This window comes from Triturus cristatus, chromosome 12 (assembly GCF_964204655.1).
Source record: "Triturus cristatus chromosome 12, aTriCri1.1, whole genome shotgun sequence".
Taxonomy (NCBI): Eukaryota; Metazoa; Chordata; class Amphibia; order Caudata; family Salamandridae; genus Triturus; species Triturus cristatus.
Genome location: NC_140595.1, coordinates 216,637,714 through 216,657,449, shown reverse-complemented (window position 1 = coordinate 216,657,449; position 19,736 = coordinate 216,637,714). Strand labels below are relative to the sequence as shown.

General features: G+C 45.0%; 20 non-coding genes across 20 annotated transcripts; all 20 read left to right on the top strand.

Annotated features, from left to right (window-relative positions):
- Nucleotides 1-384: 384 nt before the first annotated feature.
- On the top strand, nt 385-499 carry LOC146773163 (U5 spliceosomal RNA). The gene has a single exon (XR_014974744.1). It is a non-coding gene; the product is annotated as a U5 spliceosomal RNA (small nuclear RNA).
- Nucleotides 500-1,376: 877 nt separating this feature from the next.
- Nucleotides 1,377-1,491, top strand: LOC146773162 (U5 spliceosomal RNA). The gene has a single exon (XR_014973236.1). It is a non-coding gene; the product is annotated as a U5 spliceosomal RNA (small nuclear RNA).
- An 875-nt stretch (nt 1,492-2,366) lies between these two features.
- On the top strand, nt 2,367-2,481 carry LOC146773161 (U5 spliceosomal RNA). Its single transcript, XR_014973225.1, has one exon. It is a non-coding gene; the product is annotated as a U5 spliceosomal RNA (small nuclear RNA).
- An 888-nt stretch (nt 2,482-3,369) lies between these two features.
- On the top strand, nt 3,370-3,484 carry LOC146773160 (U5 spliceosomal RNA). The gene has a single exon (XR_014974738.1). It is a non-coding gene; the product is annotated as a U5 spliceosomal RNA (small nuclear RNA).
- Nucleotides 3,485-4,360: 876 nt separating this feature from the next.
- Nucleotides 4,361-4,475, top strand: LOC146773159 (U5 spliceosomal RNA). The gene has a single exon (XR_014973214.1). It is a non-coding gene; the product is annotated as a U5 spliceosomal RNA (small nuclear RNA).
- Nucleotides 4,476-5,364: 889 nt separating this feature from the next.
- Nucleotides 5,365-5,479, top strand: LOC146773158 (U5 spliceosomal RNA). Its single transcript, XR_014973203.1, has one exon. It is a non-coding gene; the product is annotated as a U5 spliceosomal RNA (small nuclear RNA).
- An 852-nt stretch (nt 5,480-6,331) lies between these two features.
- Nucleotides 6,332-6,446, top strand: LOC146773157 (U5 spliceosomal RNA). Its single transcript, XR_014974503.1, has one exon. It is a non-coding gene; the product is annotated as a U5 spliceosomal RNA (small nuclear RNA).
- An 889-nt stretch (nt 6,447-7,335) lies between these two features.
- On the top strand, nt 7,336-7,451 carry LOC146773156 (U5 spliceosomal RNA). Its single transcript, XR_014972881.1, has one exon. It is a non-coding gene; the product is annotated as a U5 spliceosomal RNA (small nuclear RNA).
- Nucleotides 7,452-8,340: 889 nt separating this feature from the next.
- On the top strand, nt 8,341-8,455 carry LOC146773155 (U5 spliceosomal RNA). Its single transcript, XR_014974743.1, has one exon. It is a non-coding gene; the product is annotated as a U5 spliceosomal RNA (small nuclear RNA).
- Nucleotides 8,456-9,332: 877 nt separating this feature from the next.
- LOC146773154 (U5 spliceosomal RNA) lies at nt 9,333-9,447 on the top strand. Its single transcript, XR_014974775.1, has one exon. It is a non-coding gene; the product is annotated as a U5 spliceosomal RNA (small nuclear RNA).
- An 877-nt stretch (nt 9,448-10,324) lies between these two features.
- LOC146773153 (U5 spliceosomal RNA) lies at nt 10,325-10,439 on the top strand. The gene has a single exon (XR_014972826.1). It is a non-coding gene; the product is annotated as a U5 spliceosomal RNA (small nuclear RNA).
- An 889-nt stretch (nt 10,440-11,328) lies between these two features.
- On the top strand, nt 11,329-11,443 carry LOC146773152 (U5 spliceosomal RNA). The gene has a single exon (XR_014973192.1). It is a non-coding gene; the product is annotated as a U5 spliceosomal RNA (small nuclear RNA).
- An 888-nt stretch (nt 11,444-12,331) lies between these two features.
- Nucleotides 12,332-12,446, top strand: LOC146773151 (U5 spliceosomal RNA). The gene has a single exon (XR_014974536.1). It is a non-coding gene; the product is annotated as a U5 spliceosomal RNA (small nuclear RNA).
- An 876-nt stretch (nt 12,447-13,322) lies between these two features.
- LOC146773150 (U5 spliceosomal RNA) lies at nt 13,323-13,437 on the top strand. The gene has a single exon (XR_014973181.1). It is a non-coding gene; the product is annotated as a U5 spliceosomal RNA (small nuclear RNA).
- Nucleotides 13,438-14,313: 876 nt separating this feature from the next.
- Nucleotides 14,314-14,428, top strand: LOC146773149 (U5 spliceosomal RNA). Its single transcript, XR_014973170.1, has one exon. It is a non-coding gene; the product is annotated as a U5 spliceosomal RNA (small nuclear RNA).
- An 889-nt stretch (nt 14,429-15,317) lies between these two features.
- LOC146773148 (U5 spliceosomal RNA) lies at nt 15,318-15,432 on the top strand. The gene has a single exon (XR_014974742.1). It is a non-coding gene; the product is annotated as a U5 spliceosomal RNA (small nuclear RNA).
- Nucleotides 15,433-16,309: 877 nt separating this feature from the next.
- On the top strand, nt 16,310-16,424 carry LOC146773147 (U5 spliceosomal RNA). The gene has a single exon (XR_014974774.1). It is a non-coding gene; the product is annotated as a U5 spliceosomal RNA (small nuclear RNA).
- An 876-nt stretch (nt 16,425-17,300) lies between these two features.
- Nucleotides 17,301-17,415, top strand: LOC146773146 (U5 spliceosomal RNA). The gene has a single exon (XR_014973753.1). It is a non-coding gene; the product is annotated as a U5 spliceosomal RNA (small nuclear RNA).
- Nucleotides 17,416-18,292: 877 nt separating this feature from the next.
- LOC146773145 (U5 spliceosomal RNA) lies at nt 18,293-18,407 on the top strand. Its single transcript, XR_014974112.1, has one exon. It is a non-coding gene; the product is annotated as a U5 spliceosomal RNA (small nuclear RNA).
- Nucleotides 18,408-19,296: 889 nt separating this feature from the next.
- LOC146773144 (U5 spliceosomal RNA) lies at nt 19,297-19,411 on the top strand. Its single transcript, XR_014973159.1, has one exon. It is a non-coding gene; the product is annotated as a U5 spliceosomal RNA (small nuclear RNA).
- Nucleotides 19,412-19,736: the final 325 nt, after the last annotated feature.

Below are 19,736 nucleotides of genomic sequence, written 5' to 3'. Positions count from 1 at the left end.
ATGTGTAGAGCACAGTGGTGGCTCTGAGCATATCAATTGGAGAGATGGTGTTGAAAGCGTAAAATGGCTAGGGGACAAAAGGCCTACAGTGCCACTTAACTGAAAGCCTGATTCACATTTCCTGTTCCCCTTCCCCATCAGCCCCGACAACTCCTAATGAGCTGAGGTTTGTACAAAAGAAATTTGCATATTCCCAGACATACACATGTGAACAGTCCACCTTTTTGTACCTTGAGCAGAGACTCTGAAATGTTGGCCTGTTTTGCCCACCGGCCTGGTTCTCGCCCTCTTTCTTAGAGCCTGAAAATACCTTTCAGGTCCTCACCCTCGCAATGACAGGGTCTTTGATGTGGCGCCACTTACCCTAGAGAGCTATATTGTCACTTACTCTAGTTTCTCTTCAAAACAAAAAAATCTTTCGCCTTTTACTAAAGATTTCCGTGGAAAGGAACATTTAAGAGTTTATTCAATTTTTTTAAGCCTTGCCACAGGTGAGGCTGTTTATCATTTGTTTAAAAGAAAAGCATTAGCAGTTGGGGAATATCCAGCAATTGTCTGCTGCTTTTTTGGGGGACATGAGTTTGGTGTTTTATTCCTGAGCTCTCTGCTTGCTCATTTGCATAAACAGAGTGCAGGAGAGGTGCCTCATGGGAAAGAGCTTGTGCAGTGCATGAGATTGCTTTTCTTGACTGACTTGAAACTTCACGATCGCAGGCAGTATATTTTCTTATCTCCCAAAGATCCTGCTGCCAGATCCCAGAGGTCACCCTCCTTTTTAAAGGTGGGACCAAGACTCATGCTGTGCTTTTCATAGGGCTTGCCCGTTATTTGTGCCCGTTGAGAGGTCGCCAATCCTGAGTCAGCTTCCTCTCAGGTAGACTTGAAGGGGCACGTCAGACTTGTTTCACGTGTCTCCAGCCTAGACAGATATATCCTTCTATATTCAGGTTTAATGAAAGTACGTGTGAAAAAGGCACATACGGTGCATGGCTATGTGTAGAGCACAGTGGTGGCTCTGAGCATATCGATTGGAGGGATGGTGTTGAAAGCGTAAAATGGCTAGGGGACAAAAGGCCTACAGTGCCACTTAACTAAAAGCCTGATTCACATTTCCTGTTCCCCTTCCCCAGCAGCCCCGACAACTCCTAATGAGCTGAGGTGAGTACAAAAGAAATTTGCATATTCCCAGACATACACATGTGAACAGTCCACCTTTTTGTACCTTGAGCAGAGACTTTGAAATGTTGGCCTGTTTTGCCCACCGGCCTGGTTCTCGCCCTCTTTCTTAGAGCCTGAAAATACCTTTCAGGTCCTCACCCTCGCAATGACAGGGTCTTTGATGTGCCGCCACTTACCCTAGAGAGCTATATTGTCACTTACTCTGGTTTCTCTTCAAAACGAAAAAATCTTTCGCCTTTTACTAAAGATTTCCGTGGAGAGGAACATTTAAGAGTTTATTCAATTTTTTTAAGCCTTGCCACAGGTGAGGCTGTTTATCATTTGTTTAAAAGAAAAGCATTACAAGTTGGGGAATATCCAGCAATTGTCTGCTGCTTTTTTGGGGGACATGAGTTTGGTGTTTTATTCCTGAGCTCTCTGCTTGCTCATTTGCATAAACAGAGTGCAGGAGAGGTGCCTCATGGGAAAGAGCTTGTGCAGTGCATGAGATTGCTTTTCTTGACTGACTTGAAACTTCACGATCGCAGGCAGTATATTTTCTTATCTCCCAAAGATCCTGCTGCCAGATCCCAGAGGTCACCCTCCTTTTTAAAGGTGGGACCAAGACTCATGCTGTGCTTTTCATAGGGCTTGCCCGTTATTTGTGCCCGTTGAGGTTGCCAATCCTGAGTCAGCTTCCTCTCAGGTAGACTTGAAGGGGCACGTCAGACTTGTTTCACGTGTCTCCAGCCTAGACAGATATATCCTTCTATATTCAGGTTTAATGAAAGTACGTGTGAAAAAGGCACATACGGTGCATGGCTATGTGTAGAGCGCAGTGGTGGCTCTGAGCATATCGATTGGAGGGATGGTGTTGAAAGCGTAAAATGGCTAGGGGACAAAAGGCCTACAGTGCCACTTAACTAAAAGCCTGATTCACATTTCCTTTTCCCCTTCCCCAGCAGCCCCGACAACTCCTAATGAGCTGAGGTTAGTACAAAAGAAATTTGCATATTCCCAGACATACACATGTGAACAGTCCACTTTTTTGTACCTTGAGCAGAGACTTTGAAAAGTTGGCCTGTTTTGCCCACCGGCCTGGTTCTCGCCCTCTTTCTTAGAGCCTGAAAATACCTTTCAGGTCCTCACCCTCGCAATGACAGGGTCTTTGATGTGGCGCCACTTACCCTAGAGAGCTATATTGTCACTTACTCTGGTTTCTCTTCAAAACGAAAAAATCTTTCGCCTTTTACTAAAGATTTCCGTGGAGAGGAACATTTAAGAGTTTATTCAATTTTTTTAAGCCTTGCCACAGGTGAGGCTGTTTATCATTTGTTTAAAATAAAAACATTAGAAGTTGGGGAATATCCAGCAATTGTCTGCTGCATTTTTGGGGGACATGAGTTTGGTGTTTTATTCCTCAGCTCTCTGCTTGCTCATTTGCATAAACAGAGTGCAGGAGAGGTGCCTCATGGGAAAGAGCTTGTGCAGTGCATGAGATTGCTTTTCTTGACTGACTTGAAACTTCACGATCGCAGGCAGTATATTTTCTTATCTCCCAAAGATCCTGCTGCCAGATCCCAGAGGTCACCCTCCTTTTTAAAGGTGGGACCAAGACTCATGCTGTGCTTTTCATAGGGCTTGCCCGTTATTTGTGCCTGTTAGAGGTGCCCTGAGAGGTCGCCAATCCTGAGTCAGCTTCCTCTCAGGTAGACTTGAAGGGGCACGTCAGACTTGTTTCATGTGTCTCCAGCCTAGACAGATATATCCTTCTATATTCAGGTTTAATGAAAGTACGTGTGAAAAAGGCACATACGGTGCATGGCTATGTGTAGAGCACAGTGGTGGCTCTGAGCATATCGATTGGAGGGATGGTGTTGAAAGCGTAAAATGGCTAGGGGACAAAAGGCCTACAGTGCCACTTAACTAAAAGCCTGATTCACATTTCCTGTTCCCCTTCCCCAGCAGCCCCGACAACTCCTAATGAGCTGAGGTGAGTACAAAAGAAATTTGCATATTCCCAGACATACACATGTGAACAGTCCACCTTTTTGTACCTTGAGCAGAGACTCTGAAATGTTGGCCTGTTTTGCCCACCGGCCTGGTTCTCGCCCTCTTTCTTAGAGCCTGAAAATACCTTTCAGGTCCTCACCCTCGCAATGACAGGGTCTTTGATGTGGCGCCACTTACCCTAGAGAGCTATATTGTCACTTATTCTGGTTTCTTTTCAAAACGAAAAAATCTTTCGCCTTTTACTAAAGATTTCCGTGGCGAGGAACATTTAAGAGTTTATTCAATTTTTTTAAGCCTTGCCACAGGTGAGGCTGTTTATCATTTGTTTAAAAGAAAAGTATTAGAAGTTGGGGAATATCCAGCAATTGTCTGCTGCTTTTTTGGGGGACATGAGTTTGGTGTTTTATTCCTGAGCTCTCTGCTTGCTCATTTGCATAAACAGAGTGCAGGAGAGGTGCCTCATGGGAAAGAGCTTGTGCAGTGCATGAGATTGCTTTTCTTGACTGACTTCAAACTTCACGATCGCAGGCAGTATATTTTCTTATCTCCCAAAGATCCTGCTGCCAGATCCCAGAGGTCACCCTCCTTTTTAAAGGTGGGACCAAGACTCATGCTGTGCTTTTCATAGGGCTTGCCCGTTATTTGTGCCCGTGAGAGGTCACCAATCCTGAGTCAGCTTCCTCTCAGGTAGACTTGAAGGGGCACGTCAGACTTGTTTCATGTGTCTCCAGCCTAGACAGATATATCCTTCTATATTCAGGTTTAATGAAAGTACGTGTGAAAAAGGCACATACGGTGCATGGCTATGTGTAGAGCACAGTGGTGGCTCTGAGCATATCGATTGGAGAGATGGTGTTGAAAGCGTAAAATGGCTAGGGGACAAAAGGCCTACAGTGCCACTTAACTGAAAGCCTGATTCACATTTCCTGTTCCCCTTCCCCAGCAGCCCCGACAACTCCTAATGAGCTGAGGTGAGTACAAAAGAAATTTGCATATTCCCAGACATACACATGTGAACAGTCCACCTTTTTGTACCTTGAGCAGAGACTCTGAAATGTTGGCCTGTTTTGCCCACCGGCCTGGTTCTCGCCCTCTTTCTTAGAGCCTGAAAATACCTTTCAGGTCCTCAGCCTCGCAATGACAGGGTCTTTGATGTGGCGCCACTTACCCTAGAGAGCTATATTGTCACTTACTCTGGTTTCTCTTCAAAACGAAAAAATCTTTCGCCTTTTACTAAAGATTTCCGTGGAGAGGAACATTTAAGAGTTTATTCAATTTTTTTAAGCCTTGCCACAGGTGAGGCTGTTTATCATTTGTTTAAAAGAAAAGCATTACAAGTTGGGGAATATCCAGAAATTGTCTGCTGCTTTTTTGGGGGACATGAGTTTGGTGTTTTATTCCTGAGCTCTCTGCTTGCTCATTTGCTTAAACAGAGTGCAGGAGAGGTGCCTCATGGGAAAGAGCTTGTGCAGTGCATGAGATTGCTTTTCTTGACTGACTTGAAACTTCACGATCGCAGGCAGTATATTTTCTTATCTCCCAAAGATCCTGCTGCCAGATCCCAGAGGTCACCCTCCTTTTTAAAGGTGGGACCAAGACTCATGCTGTGCTTTTCATAGGGCTTGCCCGTTATTTGTGTCCGTTTAGAGGTGCCCTGAGAGGTCGCCAATCCTGAGTCAGCTTCCTCTCAGGTAGACTTGAAGGGGCACGTCAGACTTGTTTCACGTGTCTCCAGCCTAGACAGATATATCCTTCTATATTCAGGTTTAATGAAAGTACGTGTGAAAAAGGCACATACGGTGCATGGCTATGTGTAGAGCACAGTGGTGGCTCTGAGCATATCGATTGGAGGGATGGTGTTGAAAGCGTAAAATGGCTAGGGGACAAAAGGCCTACAGTGCCACTTAACTAAAAGCCTGATTCACATTTCCTGTTCCCCTTCCCCAGCAGCCCTGACAACTCCTAATGAGCTGAGGTGAGTACAAAAGAAATTTGCATATTCCCAGACATACACATGTGAACAGTCCACCTTTTTGTACCTTGAGCAGAGACTTTGAAATGTTGGCCTGTTTTGCCCACCGGCCTGGTTCTCGCCCTCTTTCTTAGAGCCTGAAAATACCTTTCAGGTCCTCACCCTCGCAATGACAGGGTCTTTGATGTGCCGCCACTTACCCTAGAGAGCTATATTGTCACTTACTCTGGTTTCTCTTCAAAACGAAAAAATCTTTCGCCTTTTACTAAAGATTTCCGTGGAGAGGAACATTTAAGAGTTTATTCAATTTTTTTAAGCCTTGCCACAGGTGAGGCTGTTTATCATTTGTTTAAAAGAAAAGCATTACAAGTTGGGGAATATCCAGCAATTGTCTGCTGCTTTTTTGGGGGACATGAGTTTGGTGTTTTATTCCTGAGCTCTCTGCTTGCTCATTTGCATAAACAGAGTGCAGGAGAGGTGCCTCATGGGAAAGAGCTTGTGCAGTGCATGAGATTGCTTTTCTTGACTGACTTGAAACTTCACGATCGCAGGCAGTATATTTTCTTATCTCCCAAAGATCCTGCTGCCAGATCCCAGAGGTCACCCTCCTTTTTAAAGGTGGGACCAAGACTCATGCTGTGCTTTTCATAGGGCTTGCCCGTTATTTGTGCCCGTTCGAGGTGCCCTGAGAGGTCGCCAATCCTGAGTCAGCTTCCTCTCAGGTAGACTTGAAGGGGCACGTCAGACTTGTTTCACGTGTCTCCAGCCTAGACAGATATATCCTTCTATATTCAGGTTTAATGAAAGTACGTGTGAAAAAGGCACATACGGTGCATGGCTATGTGTAGAGCGTGTTGAAAGCGTAAAATGGCTAGGGGACAAAAGGCCTACAGTGCCACTTAACTAAAAGCCTGATTCACATTTCCTGTTCCCCTTCCCCAGCAGCCCCGACAACTCCTAATGAGCTGAGGTGAGTACAAAAGAAATTTGCATATTCCCAGACATACACATGTGAACAGTCCACCTTTTTGTACCTTGAGCAGAGACTTTGAAATGTTGGCCTGTTTTGCCCACCGGCCTGGTTCTCGCCCTCTTTCTTAGAGCCTGAAAATACCTTTCAGGTCCTCACCCTCGCAATGACAGGGTCTTTGATGTGCCGCCACTTACCCTAGAGAGCTATATTGTCACTTACTCTGGTTTCTCTTCAAAACGAAAAAATCTTTCGCCTTTTACTAAAGAGTTCCGTGGAGAGGAACATTTAAGAGTTTATTCAATTTTTTTAAGCCTTGCCACAGGTGAGGCTGTTTATCATTTGTTTAAAAGAAAAGCATTACAAGTTGGGGAATATCCAGCAATTGTCTGCTGCTTTTTTGGGGGACATGAGTTTGGTGTTTTATTCCTGAGCTCTCTGCTTGCTCATTTGCATAAACAGAGTGCAGGAGAGGTGCCTCATGGGAAAGAGCTTGTGCAGTGCATGAGATTGCTTTTCTCGACTGACTTGAAACTTCACGATCGCAGGCAGTATATTTTCTTATCTCCCAAAGATCCTGCTGCCAGATCCCAGAGGTCACCCTCCTTTTTAAAGGTGGGACCAAGACTCATGCTGTGCTTTTCATAGGGCTTGCCCGTTATTTGTGCCCGTTTAGAGGTGCCCTGAGAGGTCACCAATCCTGAGTCAGCTTCCTCTCAGGTAGACTTGAAGGGGCACGTCAGACTTGTTTCATGTGTCTCCAGCCTAGACAGATATATCCTTCTATATTCAGGTTTAATGAAAGTACGTGTGAAAAAGGCACATACGGTGCATGGCTATGTGTAGAGCACAGTGGTGGCTCTGAGCATATCGATTGGAGAGGTGGTGTTGAAAGCGTAAAATGGCTAGGGGACAAAAGGCCTACAGTGCCACTTAACTGAAAGCCTGATTCACATTTCCTGTTCCCCTTCCCCAGCAGCCCCGACAACTCCTAATGAGCTGAGGTTTGTACAAAAGAAATTTGCATATTCCCAGACATACACATGTGAACAGTCCACCTTTTTGTACCTTGAGCAGAGACTCTGAAATGTTGGCCTGTTTTGCCCACCGGCCCGGTTCTCGCCCTCTTTCTTAGAGCCTGAAAATACCTTTCAGGTCCTCACCCTCGCAATGACAGGGTCTTTGATGTGGCGCCACTTACCCTAGAGAGCTATATTGTCACTTACTCTGGTTTCTCTTCAAAACGAAAAAATCTTTCGCCTTTTACTAAAGATTTCCGTGGAGAGGAACATTTAAGAGTTTATTCAAGTTTTTTTAAGCCTTGCCACAGGTGAGGCTGTTTATCATTTGTTTAAAAGAAAAGCATTAGAAGTTGGGGAATATCCAGCAATTGTCTGCTGCTTTTTTGGGGGACATGAGTTTGGTGTTTTATTCCTGAGCTCTCTGCTTGCTCATTTGCATAAACAGAGTGCAGGAGAGGTGCCTCATGGGAAAGAGCTTGTGCAGTGCAAGAGATTGCTTTTCTTGACTGACTTGAAACTTCACGATCGCAGGCAGTATATTTTCTAATCTCCCAAAGATCCTGCTGCCAGATCCCAGAGGTCACCCTCCTTTTTAAAGGTGGGACCAAGACTCATGCTGTGCTTTTCATAGGGCTTGCCCGTTATTTGTGCCCGTTTAGAGGTGCCCTGAGAGGTCACCAATCCTGAGTCAGCTTCCTCTCAGGTAGACTTGAAGGGGCACGTCAGACTTGTTTCATGTGTCTCCAGCCTAGACAGATATATCCTTCTATATTCAGGTTTAATGAAAGTACGTGTGAAAAAGGCACATACGGTGCATGGCTATGTGTAGAGCACAGTGGTGGCTCTGAGCATATCGATTGGAGAGATGGTGTTGAAAGCGTAAAATGGCTAGGGGACAAAAGGCCTACAGTGCCACTTAACTGAAAGCCTGATTCACATTTCCTGTTCCCCTTCCCCAGCAGCCCCGACAACTCCTAATGAGCTGAGGTTTGTACAAAAGAAATTTGCATATTCCCAGACATACACATGTGAACAGTCCACCTTTTTGTACCTTGAGCAGAGACTCTGAAATGTTGGCCTGTTTTGCCCACCGGCCTGGTTCTCGCCCTCTTTCTTAGAGCCTGAAAATACCTTTCAGGTCCTCACCCTCGCAATGACAGGGTCTTTGATGTGGCGCCACTTACCCTAGAGAGCTATATTGTCACTTACTCTAGTTTCTCTTCAAAACAAAAAAATCTTTCGCCTTTTACTAAAGATTTCCGTGGAAAGGAACATTTAAGAGTTTATTCAATTTTTTTAAGCCTTGCCACAGGTGAGGCTGTTTATCATTTGTTTAAAAGAAAAGCATTAGCAGTTGGGGAATATCCAGCAATTGTCTGCTGCTTTTTTGGGGGACATGAGTTTGGTGTTTTATTCCTGAGCTCTCTGCTTGCTCATTTGCATAAACAGAGTGCAGGAGAGGTGCCTCATGGGAAAGAGCTTGTGCAGTGCATGAGATTGCTTTTCTTGACTGACTTGAAACTTCACGATCGCAGGCAGTATATTTTCTTATCTCCCAAAGATCCTGCTGCCAGATCCCAGAGGTCACCCTCCTTTTTAAAGGTGGGACCAAGACTCATGCTGTGCTTTTCATAGGGCTTGCCCGTTATTTGTGCCCGTTGAGAGGTCGCCAATCCTGAGTCAGCTTCCTCTCAGGTAGACTTGAAGGGGCACGTCAGACTTGTTTCATGTGTCTCCAGCCTAGACAGATATATCCTTCTATATTCAGGTTTAATGAAAGTACGTGTGAAAAAGGCACATACGGTGCATGGCTATGTGTAGAGCACAGTGGTGGCTCTGAGCATATCGATTGGAGAGATGGTGTTGAAAGCGTAAAATGGCTAGGGGACAAAAGGCCTACAGTGCCACTTAACTGAAAGCCTGATTCACATTTCCTGTTCCCCTTCCCCAGCAGCCCCGACAACTCCTAATGAGCTGAGGTGAGTACAAAAGAAATTTGCATATTCCCAGACATACACATGTGAACAGTCCACCTTTTTGTACCTTGAGCAGAGACTCTGAAATGTTGGCCTGTTTTGCCCACCGGCCTGGTTCTCGCCCTCTTTCTTAGAGCCTGAAAATACCTTTCAGGTCCTCACCCTCGCAATGACAGGGTCTTTGATGTGGCGCCACTTACCCTAGAGAGCTATATTGTCACTTACTCTGGTTTCTCTTCAAAACGAAAAAATCTTTCGCCTTTTAGTAAAGATTTCCGTGGAAAGGAACATTTAAGAGTTTATTCAATTTTTTTAAGCCTTGCCACAGGTGAGGCTGTTTATGATTTGTTTAAAAGAAAAGCATTAGAAGTTGGGGAATATCCAGCAATTGTCTGCTGCTTTTTTGGGGGACATGAGTTTGGTGTTTTATTCCTGAGCTCTCTGCTTGCTCATTTGCATAAACAAGAGTGCAGGAGAGGTGCCTCATGGGAAAGAGCTTGTGCAGTGCATGAGATTGCTTTTCTTGACTGACTTGAAACTTCACGATCGCAGGCAGTATATTTTCTTATCTCCCAAAGATCCTGCTGCCAGATCCCAGAGGTCACCCTCCTTTTTAAAGGTGGGACCAAGACTCATGCTGTGCTTTTCATAGGGCTTGCCCGTTATTTGTGCCCGTGAGAGGTCACCAATCCTGAGTCAGCTTCCTCTCAGGTAGACTTGAAGGGGCACGTCAGACTTGTTTCATGTGTCTCCAGCCTAGACAGATATATCCTTCTATATTCAGGTTTAATGAAAGTACATGTGAAAAAGGCACATACGGTGCATGGCTATGTGTAGAGCACAGTGGTGGCTCTGAGCATATCGATTGGAGGGATGGTGTTGAAAGCGTAAAATGGCTAGGGGACAAAAGGCCTACAGTGCCACTTAACTGAAAGCCTGATTCACATTTCCTGTTCCCCTTCCCCAGCAGCCCCGACAACTCCTAATGAGCTGAGGTGAGTACAAAAGAAATTTGCATATTCCCAGACATACACATGTGAACAGTCCACCTTTTTGTACCTTGAGCAGAGACTCTGAAATGTTGGCCTGTTTTGCCCACCGGCCTGGTTCTCGCCCTCTTTCTTAGAGCCTGAAAATACCTTTCAGGTCCTCACCCTCGCAATGACAGGGTCTTTGATGTGGCGCCACTTACCCTAGAGAGCTATATTGTCACTTACTCTGGTTTCTCTTCAAAACGAAAAAATCTTTCGCCTTTTACTAAAGATTTCCGTGGAGAGGAACATTTAAGAGTTTATTCAATTTTTTTAAGCCTTGTCACAGGTGAGGCTGTTTATCATTTGTTTAAAATAAAAACATTAGAAGTTGGGGAATATGCAGTAATTGTCTGCTGCTTTTTTGGGGGACATGAGTTTGGTGTTTTATTCCTGAGCTCTCTGCTTGCTCATTTGCATAAACAGAGTGCAGGAGAGGTGCCTCATGGGAAAGAGCTTGTGCAGTGCATGAGATTGCTTTTCTTGACTGACTTGAAACTTCACGATCGCAGGCAGTATATTTTCTTATCTCCCAAAGATCCTGCTGCCAGATCCCAGAGGTCACCCTCCTTTTTAAAGGTGGGACCAAGACTCATGCTGTGCTTTTCATAGGGCTTGCCCGTTATTTGTGTCCGTTTAGAGGTGCCCTGAGAGGTCACCAATCCTGAGTCAGCTTCCTCTCAGGTAGACTTGAAGGGGCACGTCAGACTTGTTTCATGTGTCTCCAGCCTAGACAGATATATCCTTCTATATTCAGGTTTAATGAAAGTACGTGTGAAAAAGGCACATAGGGTGCATGGCTATGTGTAGAGCGCAGTGGTGGCTCTGAGCATATCGATTGGAGGGATGGTGTTGAAAGCGTAAAATGGCTAGGGGACAAAAGGCCTACAGTGCCACTTAACTAAAAGCCTGATTCACATTTCCTTTTCCCCTTCCCCAGCAGCCCCGACAACTCCTAATGAGCTGAGGTTAGTACAAAAGAAATTTGCATATTCCCAGACATACACATGTGAACAGTCCACTTTTTTGTACCTTGAGCAGAGACTTTGAAAAGTTGGCCTGTTTTGCCCACCGGCCTGGTTCTCGCCCTCTTTCTTAGAGCCTGAAAATACCTTTCAGGTCCTCACCCTCGCAATGACAGGGTCTTTGATGTGGCGCCACTTACCCTAGAGAGCTATATTGTCACTTACTCTGGTTTCTCTTCAAAACGAAAAAATCTTTCGCCTTTTACTAAAGATTTCCGTGGAGAGGAACATTTAAGAGTTTATTCAATTTTTTTAAGCCTTGCCACAGGTGAGGCTGTTTATCATTTGTTTAAAATAAAAACATTAGAAGTTGGGGAATATCCAGCAATTGTCTGCTGCATTTTTGGGGGACATCAGTTTGGTGTTTTATTCCTCAGCTCTCTGCTTGCTCATTTGCATAAACAGAGTGCAGGAGAGGTGCCTCATGGGAAAGAGCTTGTGCAGTGCATGAGATTGCTTTTCTTGACTGACTTGAAACTTCACGATCGCAGGCAGTATATTTTCTTATCTCCCAAAGATCCTGCTGCCAGATCCCAGAGGTCACCCTCCTTTTTAAAGGTGGGACCAAGACTCATGCTGTGCTTTTCATAGGGCTTGCCCGTTATTTGTGCCTGTTAGAGGTGCCCTGAGAGGTCGCCAATCCTGAGTCAGCTTCCTCTCAGGTAGACTTGAAGGGGCACGTCAGACTTGTTTCATGTGTCTCCAGCCTAGACAGATATATCCTTCTATATTCAGGTTTAATGAAAGTACGTGTGAAAAAGGCACATACGGTGCATGGCTATGTGTAGAGCACAGTGGTGGCTCTGAGCATATCGATTGGAGGGATGGTGTTGAAAGCGTAAAATGGCTAGGGGACAAAAGGCCTACAGTGCCACTTAACTAAAAGCCTGATTCACATTTCCTGTTCCCCTTCCCCAGCAGCCCCGACAACTCCTAATGAGCTGAGGTGAGTACAAAAGAAATTTGCATATTCCCAGACATACACATGTGAACAGTCCACCTTTTTGTACCTTGAGCAGAGACTCTGAAATGTTGGCCTGTTTTGCCCACCGGCCTGGTTCTCGCCCTCTTTCTTAGAGCCTGAAAATACCTTTCAGGTCCTCACCCTCGCAATGACAGGGTCTTTGATGTGGCGCCACTTACCCTAGAGAGCTATATTGTCACTTATTCTGGTTTCTCTTCAAAACGAAAAAATCTTTCGCCTTTTACTAAAGATTTCCGTGGCGAGGAACATTTAAGAGTTTATTCAATTTTTTTAAGCCTTGCCACAGGTGAGGCTGTTTATCATTTGTTTAAAAGAAAAGTATTAGAAGTTGGGGAATATCCAGCAATTGTCTGCTGCTTTTTTGGGGGACATGAGTTTGGTGTTTTATTCCTGAGCTCTCTGCTTGCTCATTTGCATAAACAGAGTGCAGGAGAGGTGCCTCATGGGAAAGAGCTTGTGCAGTGCATGAGATTGCTTTTCTTGACTGACTTCAAACTTCACGATCGCAGGCAGTATATTTTCTTATCTCCCAAAGATCCTGCTGCCAGATCCCAGAGGTCACCCTCCTTTTTAAAGGTGGGACCAAGACTCATGCTGTGCTTTTCATAGGGCTTGCCCGTTATTTGTGCCCGTGAGAGGTCACCAATCCTGAGTCAGCTTCCTCTCAGGTAGACTTGAAGGGGCACGTCAGACTTGTTTCACGTGTCTCCAGCCTAGACAGATATATCCTTCTATATTCAGGTTTAATGAAAGTACGTGTGAAAAAGGCACATACGGTGCATGGCTATGTGTAGAGCACAGTGGTGGCTCTGAGCATATCGATTGGAGGGATGGTGTTGAAAGCGTAAAATGGCTAGGGGACAAAAGGCCTACAGTGCCACTTAACTAAAAGCCTGATTCACATTTCCTGTTCCCCTTCCCCAGCAGCCCTGACAACTCCTAATGAGCTGAGGTGAGTACAAAAGAAATTTGCATATTCCCAGACATACACATCTGAACAGTCCACCTTTTTGTACCTTGAGCAGAGACTTTGAAATGTTGGCCTGTTTTGCCCACCGGCCTGGTTCTCGCCCTCTTTCTTAGAGCCTGAAAATACCTTTCAGGTCCTCACCCTCGCAATGACAGGGTCTTTGATGTGCCGCCACTTACCCTAGAGAGCTATATTGTCACTTACTCTGGTTTCTCTTCAAAACGAAAAAATCTTTCGCCTTTTACTAAAGATTTCCGTGGAGAGGAACATTTAAGAGTTTATTCAATTTTTTTAAGCCTTGCCACAGGTGAGGCTGTTTATCATTTGTTTAAAAGAAAAGCATTACAAGTTGGGGAATATCCAGCAATTGTCTGCTGCTTTTTTGGGGGACATGAGTTTGGTGTTTTATTCCTGAGCTCTCTGCTTGCTCATTTGCATAAACAGAGTGCAGGAGAGGTGCCTCATGGGAAAGAGCTTGTGCAGTGCATGAGATTGCTTTTCTTGACTGACTTGAAACTTCACGATCGCAGGCAGTATATTTTCTTATCTCCCAAAGATCCTGCTGCCAGATCCCAGAGGTCACCCTCCTTTTTAAAGGTGGGACCAAGACTCATGCTGTGCTTTTCATAGGGCTTGCCCGTTATTTGTGCCCGTGAGAGGTCACCAATCCTGAGTCAGCTTCCTCTCAGGTAGACTTGAAGGGGCACGTCAGACTTGTTTCATGTGTCTCCAGCCTAGACAGATATATCCTTCTATATTCAGGTTTAATGAAAGTACGTGTGAAAAAGGCACATACGGTGCATGGCTATGTGTAGAGCACAGTGGTGGCTCTGAGCATATCGATTGGAGAGATGGTGTTGAAAGCGTAAAATGGCTAGGGGACAAAAGGCCTACAGTGCCACTTAACTGAAAGCCTGATTCACATTTCCTGTTCCCCTTCCCCAGCAGCCCCGACAACTCCTAATGAGCTGAGGTTTGTACAAAAGAAATTTGCATATTCCCAGACATACACATGTGAACAGTCCACCTTTTTGTACCTTGAGCAGAGACTCTGAAATGTTGGCCTGTTTTGCCCACCGGCCTGGTTCTCGCCCTCTTTCTTAGAGCCTGAAAATACCTTTCAGGTCCTCACCCTCGCAATGACAGGGTCTTTGATGTGGCGCCACTTACCCTAGAGAGCTATATTGTCACTTACTCTGGTTTCTCTTCAAAACGAAAAAATCTTTCGCCTTTTACTAAAGATTTCCGTGGAGAGGAACATTTAAGAGTTTATTCAATTTTTTTAAGCCTTGCCACAGGTGAGGCTGTTTATCATTTGTTTAAAAGAAAAGCATTAGAAGTTGGGGAATATCCAGCAATTGTCTGCTGCTTTTTTGGGGGACATGAGTTTGGTGTTTTATTCCTGAGCTCTCTGCTTGCTCATTTGCATAAACAGAGTGCAGGAGAGGTGCCTCATGGGAAAGAGCTTGTGCAGTGCATGAGATTGCTTTTCTTGACTGACTTGAAACTTCACGATCGCAGGCAGTATATTTTCTAATCTCCCAAAGATCCTGCTGCCAGATCCCAGAGGTCACCCTCCTTTTTAAAGGTGGGACCAAGACTCATGCTGTGCTTTTCATAGGGCTTGCCCGTTATTTGTGCCCGTTTAGAGGTGCCCTGAGAGGTCACCAATCCTGAGTCAGCTTCCTCTCAGGTAGACTTGAAGGGGCACGTCAGACTTGTTTCATGTGTCTCCAGCCTAGACAGATATATCCTTCTATATTCAGGTTTAATGAAAGTACGTGTGAAAAAGGCACATACGGTGCATGGCTATGTGTAGAGCACAGTGGTGGCTCTGAGCATATCGATTGGAGAGATGGTGTTGAAAGCGTAAAATGGCTAGGGGACAAAAGGCCTACAGTGCCACTTAACTGAAAGCCTGATTCACATTTCCTGTTCCCCTTCCCCAGCAGCCCCGACAACTCCTAATGAGCTGAGGTTTGTACAAAAGAAATTTGCATATTCCCAGACATACACATGTGAACAGTCCACCTTTTTGTACCTTGAGCAGAGACTCTGAAATGTTGGCCTGTTTTGCCCACCGGCCTGGTTCTCGCCCTCTTTCTTAGAGCCTGAAAATACCTTTCAGGTCCTCACCCTCGCAATGACAGGGTCTTTGATGTGGCGCCACTTACCCTAGAGAGCTATATTGTCACTTACTCTAGTTTCTCTTCAAAACAAAAAAATCTTTCGCCTTTTACTAAAGATTTCCGTGGAAAGGAACATTTAAGAGTTTATTCAATTTTTTTAAGCCTTGCCACAGGTGAGGCTGTTTATCATTTGTTTAAAAGAAAAGCATTAGCAGTTGGGGAATATCCAGCAATTGTCTGCTGCTTTTTTGGGGGACATGAGTTTGGTGTTTTATTCCTGAGCTCTCTGCTTGCTCATTTGCATAAACAGAGTGCAGGAGAGGTGCCTCATGGGAAAGAGCTTGTGCAGTGCATGAGATTGCTTTTCTTGACTGACTTGAAACTTCACGATCGCAGGCAGTATATTTTCTTATCTCCCAAAGATCCTGCTGCCAGATCCCAGAGGTCACCCTCCTTTTTAAAGGTGGGACCAAGACTCATGCTGTGCTTTTCATAGGGCTTGCCCGTTATTTGTGCCCGTTGAGAGGTCGCCAATCCTGAGTCAGCTTCCTCTCAGGTAGACTTGAAGGGGCACGTCAGACTTGTTTCATGTGTCTCCAGCCTAGACAGATATATCCTTCTATATTCAGGTTTAATGAAAGTACGTGTGAAAAAGGCACATACGGTGCATGGCTATGTGTAGAGCACAGTGGTGGCTCTGAGCATATCGATTGGAGAGATGGTGTTGAAAGCGTAAAATGGCTAGGGGACAAAAGGCCTACAGTGCCACTTAACTGAAAGCCTGATTCACATTTCCTGTTCCCCTTCCCCAGCAGCCCCGACAACTCCTAATGAGCTGAGGTGAGTACAAAAGAAATTTGCATATTCCCAGACATACACATGTGAACAGTCCACCTTTTTGTACCTTGAGCAGAGACTCTGAAATGTTGGCCTGTTTTGCCCACCGGCCTGGTTCTCGCCCTCTTTCTTAGAGCCTGAAAATACCTTTCAGGTCCTCACCCTCGCAATGACAGGGTCTTTGATGTGGCGCCACTTACCCTAGAGAGCTATATTGTCACTTACTCTGGTTTCTCTTCAAAACGAAAAAATCTTTCGCCTTTTAGTAAAGATTTCCGTGGAAAGGAACATTTAAGAGTTTATTCAATTTTTTTAAGCCTTGCCACAGGTGAGGCTGTTTATGATTTGTTTAAAAGAAAAGCATTAGAAGTTGGGGAATATCCAGCAATTGTCTGCTGCTTTTTTGGGGGACATGAGTTTGGTGTTTTATTCCTGAGCTCTCTGCTTGCTCATTTGCATAAACAGAGTGCAGGAGAGGTGCCTCATGGGAAAGAGCTTGTGCAGTGCATGGGATTGCTTTTCTTGACTGACTTGAAACTTCACGATCGCAGGCAGTATATTTTCTTATCTCCCAAAGATCCTGCTGCCAGATCCCAGAGGTCACCCTCCTTTTTAAAGGTGGGACCAAGACTCATGCTGTGCTTTTCATAGGGCTTGCCCGTTATTTGTGCCCGTGAGAGGTCACCAATCCTGAGTCAGCTTCCTCTCAGGTAGACTTGAAGGGGCACGTCAGACTTGTTTCATGTGTCTCCAGCCTAGACAGATATATCCTTCTATATTCAGGTTTAATGAAAGTACATGTGAAAAAGGCACATACGGTGCATGGCTATGTGTAGAGCACAGTGGTGGCTCTGAGCATATCGATTGGAGGGATGGTGTTGAAAGCGTAAAATGGCTAGGGGACAAAAGGCCTACAGTGCCACTTAACTGAAAGCCTGATTCACATTTCCTGTTCCCCTTCCCCAGCAGCCCCGACAACTCCTAATGAGCTGAGGTGAGTACAAAAGAAATTTGCATATTCCCAGACATACACATGTGAACAGTCCACCTTTTTGTACCTTGAGCAGAGACTCTGAAATGTTGGCCTGTTTTGCCCACCGGCCTGGTTCTCGCCCTCTTTCTTAGAGCCTGAAAATACCTTTCAGGTCCTCACCCTCGCAATGACAGGGTCTTTGATGTGGCGCCACTTACCCTAGAGAGCTATATTGTCACTTACTCTGGTTTCTCTTCAAAACGAAAAAATCTTTCGCCTTTTACTAAAGATTTCCGTGGAGAGGAACGTTTAAGAGTTTATTCAATTTTTTTAAGCCTTGCCACAGGTGAGGCTGTTTATCATTTGTTTAAAATAAAAACATTAGAAGTTGGGGAATATGCAGCAATTTTCTGCTGCTTTTTTGGGGGACATGAGTTTGGTGTTTTATTCCTGAGCTCTCTGCTTGCTCATTTGCATAAACAGAGTGCAGGAGAGGTGCCTCATGGGAAAGAGCTTGTGCAGTGCATGAGATTGCTTTTCTTGACTGACTTGAAACTTCACGATCGCAGGCAGTATATTTTCTTATCTCCCAAAGATCCTGCTGCCAGATCCCAGAGGTCACCCTCCTTTTTAAAGGTGGGACCAAGACTCATGCTGTGCTTTTCATAGGCCTTGCCCGTTATTTGTGCCCGTTGAGAGGTCGCCAATCCTGAGTCAGCTTCCTCTCAGGTAGATTTGAAGGGGCACGTCAGACTTGTTTCATGTGTCTCCAGCCTAGACAGATATATCCTTCTATATTCAGGTTTAATGAAAGTACGTGTGAAAAAGGCACATACGGTGCATGGCTATGTGTAGAGCACAGTGGTGGCTCTGAGCATATCGATTGGAGAGATGGTGTTGAAAGCGTAAAATGGCTAGGGGACAAAAGGCCTACAGTGCCACTTAACTGAAAGCCTGATTCACATTTCCTGTTCCCCTTCCCCAGCAGCCCCGACAACTCCTAATGAGCTGAGGTGAGTACAAAAGAAATTTGCATATTCCCAGACATACACATGTGAACAGTCCACCTTTTTGTACCTTGAGCAGAGACTCTGAAATGTTGGCCTGTTTTGCCCACCGGCCTGGTTCTCGCCCTCTTTCTTAGAGCCTGAAAATACCTTTCAGGTCCTCACCCTCGCAATGACAGGGTCTTTGATGTGGCGCCACTTACCCTAGAGAGCTATATTGTCACTTACTCTGGTTTCTCTTCAAAACGAAAAAATCTTTCGTCTTTTACTAAAGATTTCCGTGGAGAGGAACATTTAAGAGTTTATTCAATTTTTTTAAGCCTTGTCACAGGTGAGGCTGTTTATCATTTGTTTAAAATAAAAACATTAGAAGTTGGGGAATATGCAGTAATTGTCTGCTGCTTTTTTGGGGGACATGAGTTTGGTGTTTTATTCCTGAGCTCTCTGCTTGCTCATTTGCATAAACAGAGTGCAGGAGAGGTGCCTCATGGGAAAGAGCTTGTGCAGTGCATGAGATTGCTTTTCTTGACTGACTTGAAACTTCACGATCGCAGGCAGTATATTTTCTTATCTCCCAAAGATCCTGCTGCCAGATCCCAGAGGTCACCCTCCTTTTTAAAGGTGGGACCAAGACTCATGCTGTGCTTTTCATAGGGCTTGCCCGTTATTTGTGTCCGTTTAGAGGTGCCCTGAGAGGTCACCAATCCTGAGTCAGCTTCCTCTCAGGTAGACTTGAAGGGGCACGTCAGACTTGTTTCATGTGTCTCCAGCCTAGACAGATATATCCTTCTATATTCAGGTTTAATGAAAGTACGTGTGAAAAAGGCACATAGGGTGCATGGCTATGTGTAGAGCGCAGTGGTGGCTCTGAGCATATCGATTGGAGGGATGGTGTTGAAAGCGTAAAATGGCTAGGGGACAAAAGGCCTACAGTGCCACTTAACTAAAAGCCTGATTCACATTTCCTTTTCCCCTTCCCCAGCAGCCCCGACAACTCCTAATGAGCTGAGGTTAGTACAAAAGAAATTTGCATATTCCCAGACATACACATGTGAACAGTCCACTTTTTTGTACCTTGAGCAGAGACTTTGAAAAGTTGGCCTGTTTTGCCCACCGGCCTGGTTCTCGCCCTCTTTCTTAGAGCCTGAAAATACCTTTCAGGTCCTCACCCTCGCAATGACAGGGTCTTTGATGTGGCGCCACTTACCCTAGAGAGCTATATTGTCACTTACTCTGGTTTCTCTTCAAAACGAAAAAATCTTTCGCCTTTTACTAAAGATTTCCGTGGAGAGGAACATTTAAGAGTTTATTCAATTTTTTTAAGCCTTGCCACAGGTGAGGCTGTTTATCATTTGTTTAAAATAAAAACATTAGAAGTTGGGGAATATCCAGCAATTGTCTGCTGCATTTTTGGGGGACATGAGTTTGGTGTTTTATTCCTCAGCTCTCTGCTTGCTCATTTGCATAAACAGAGTGCAGGAGAGGTGCCTCATGGGAAAGAGCTTGTGCAGTGCATGAGATTGCTTTTCTTGACTGACTTGAAACTTCACGATCGCAGGCAGTATATTTTCTTATCTCCCAAAGATCCTGCTGCCAGATCCCAGAGGTCACCCTCCTTTTTAAAGGTGGGACCAAGACTCATGCTGTGCTTTTCATAGGGCTTGCCCG